The sequence below is a fragment of the Arachis hypogaea genome, chromosome 19 (genome assembly GCF_003086295.3).
Source record: "Arachis hypogaea cultivar Tifrunner chromosome 19, arahy.Tifrunner.gnm2.J5K5, whole genome shotgun sequence".
NCBI lineage: Eukaryota > Viridiplantae > Streptophyta > Magnoliopsida > Fabales > Fabaceae > Arachis > Arachis hypogaea.
In genome coordinates this window covers 128831337-128834426 of record NC_092054.1, presented here as the reverse complement: position 1 = coordinate 128834426, position 3090 = coordinate 128831337, and the positions used below count along the sequence as shown (strand labels likewise).

Sequence of the window (3090 nt, the reverse complement as noted above, 5' to 3'; positions counted from 1 at the left end):
AGAAATTTGGATGATTTCTCCATGTTGAGTTATAGGTGTTTCCATAAGGTTCACCTAAGTAATTTACCTCTGCTATTGCAGGGTTCTCAGGATCATAAGCTTCTTCTTCAGAAGATGCCTCTTGAGTACTGTTGGATGCAGCTTGCATTCCATGCAGACTCTGAGAAATCATATTGACTTGCTGAGTTAATATTTTATTCTGAGCCAATGTGGCATTCAGAGTATCAACCTCAAGAACTCCCTTCTTCATAGGCGTCCCATTACTCACAGGATTCCTTTCAGAAGTGTACATGAACTGGTTATTAGCAACCATGTCAATGAGTTCTTGAGCTTCTGCAGGCGTTTTCTTTAGGTGAATGGATCCACCTGCAGAAGTGTCCAGTGACATCTTTGATAGCTCAGATAAACCATCATAGAATATATCCAGGATGGTCCATTCTGAAAGCATGTCAGTAGGACACTTTTTGGTCAACTATTTGTATCTTTCCCAAGCTTCATAGAGGGATTCACCTTCTTTCTGTCTGAAGGTTTGAACATCAGCTCTAAGCTTGCTCAGCTTTTGAGGAGGAAAGTACTTGGCTAAGAAAGCCGTGACCAGCTTATCCCAAGAGTTCAGGCTGTCTTTGGGTTGAGAATCCAACCATAATCTAGCTCTGTCTCTTATAGCAAAAGGGAAAAGCATAAGCCTGTAGACTTCAGGATCTACTCCATTAGTCTTAACAGTATCACATATCTGCAAGAATTCAGTTAAGAACTGAAAAGGATCTTCAAATGGAAGTCCATGAAACTTGCAGTTCTGCTGCATCAGATAAACTAACTGAGGTTTCAGCTCAAAGTTGTTTGCTCCAATGGCAGGAATGGAGATGCTTCTTCCATGTAAATTGGAATTAGGTGCAGTAAAGTCACCAAGCATTCTCCTTGCATTGTTGTTGGGTTCGGCTGCCATCTCCTTTACTTGTTCGAAATTTTCAATCAAGTTGTCTCTGGATTGTTGTAATTTAGCTTCTCTTAATTTTCTCTTCAGAGTCCTTTCAGGTTCTGGATCAGCTTCAGCAAGAATGCCTTTTTCTCTGTCCCTGCTCATAAGAAAGAGGAGAGAAAAAGAAAAGAAGAGGAATCCTCTATGTCACAGTAAAGAGGATCCTTATTGTTAGAAGAAGAAAAGAAGAAGAAATTTGAACACAGATAGAAGAGGGGGTTCGAATTTGGTGATGATGTGAGGAAGAGATGTTAGTTAATGAATGAATAAATAGAATAGGATGAGAGAGAAGGAGGAAATTTTCGAAAATTATTTTTGAAAAGGAGTTAGTGATTTTTGAAAATTGGTTTTTTGAAAATTTGTTAGTATATTTTTTTTTTCGAAAATTAGAATTTAAAATTTAAAATAATAGTTAATTAAAAAGAAATTTTGAAAAAGGGGGAAGATATTTTCGAAAAATGAGAGAAAGAGAGTTAGTTAGGTGGTTTTGAAAAAGTTAAGAAACAAACAAAAAGTTAGTTAGTTAGTTGAGACAAATTTTGAAAAGGTTAGAAGTTAGGAAGTTAGAAAAGATATTTTTGAAAAAGATAAGATGAGAAGATATTTTTTTAAAAAGATATGATAGAAATTAGTTTTTGAAAAAGATTTGATTTTTGAAATCACAATTAATGACTTGATTCACAAGAAATCACAATATATGATTCTAGAACTTAAAGTTTGAATCTTTCTTAACAAGCAAGTAACAAACTTCAAATTTTTGAATCAAAATATTAATTGATTATGTTATTTTCGAAAATTTTATATAAAAATAAGAAAAAGATTTTTGAAAAATATTTTTGGAATTTTCGAAAATAACTAAGAATTTTGAAAAAGATTTGATTTTTCAAATTGAAAATTTGATTTGACTCATGAAAGGAACTTGATTTTTAAAAAATTTTGAAAAAGTCAACTCAAATTTTCGAATTTGATGAGAGAAAAAGGGAAAGATATTTTTTTGATTTTTTGAAATTTTTTTTTTTGAAAACATGAAAATTATGCAATGCATGAAATTTTTAGATCAAAACAATGAATGCATGCAAGAATGCTATGAATGTCAAGATGAACACCAAGAACACTATGAATGTCAAGATGAACATCATAGACACAATTTTGAAAAATTTTTAATGCAAAGAAAACATGCAAGACACCAAACTTAGAATTCTTTAATGCTTAGACACTAAGAATTCAAGAATGCATGAGAAAAACATGAAAAGACACAAAACAAAAATTCATCAAGATCAAACAAGAAGACTTACCAAGAACAACTTGAAGATCATGAAGAACACCATGAATGCATGATATTTTCGAAAAAATGCAAGATGCATATGCAAGTGACACCAAACTTATGATATGACTCAAGACTCAAACAAGAAACAGAAAATATTTTTGATTTTTTTATGATTTTCTAATTTTTTTGGATTTTTTTTTTCTCGAAAATTATATGAAAAAGAAAAATAAGGATTCCAAAATTTTTAATATGAATTCCAGGAATCTTGCATTCTTAGTCTAAAGCTTCAGTCCAGGAATTAGACATGGCTCACTAGCCAGCCAAGCTTTCAATGAAAGCTCCAGTCCAAAACACTAGACATGGCCAATGGCCAGCCAAGCTTCAGCATTTAACATCAGAGTATATTGATCTTGATAACAAATTGCTGCTCATCATTTATCAAGTATGTAACTTACCTCTGATGGTTTGGAAGCCTCAGTCCAAAAGAATTTAGACATGGCTTTACAGCCAGCCAGGCTTCACATGCTTCATGAAACACTAGAATTCATTCTTAAAAATTCTGAAGAAAATTTTTGAAAACATTTTTTTTCGAAAACAAAAGAAGAGTTTTTGAAAAAATTTTTGAAAACTTTTTGAAAAGAAAACGAAAAGAAAGTTACCCAATCTGAGCAACAAGATGAACCGTCAGTTGTCCAAACTCGAACAATCCCCCGGCAACGACGCCAAAAACTTGAAGCACGAAATTGTGATGTCCAGGCTCGAACAATCCCTGGCAACGTGAGCAACTTGGTGCGCGTAATCGTGATTACACACTCATAATTTGTCACAACTTCGATACAACTAA

General features: G+C 33.1%; 1 non-coding gene across 1 annotated transcript; it reads left to right on the top strand.

Annotated features, from left to right (window-relative positions):
• The first annotated feature begins 442 nt into the window (after positions 1–442).
• Positions 443–550, top strand: LOC112780592 (small nucleolar RNA R71). The gene has a single exon (XR_003191417.1). It is a non-coding gene; the product is annotated as a small nucleolar RNA R71 (small nucleolar RNA).
• The last annotated feature ends 2540 nt before the right edge of the window (positions 551–3090 follow it).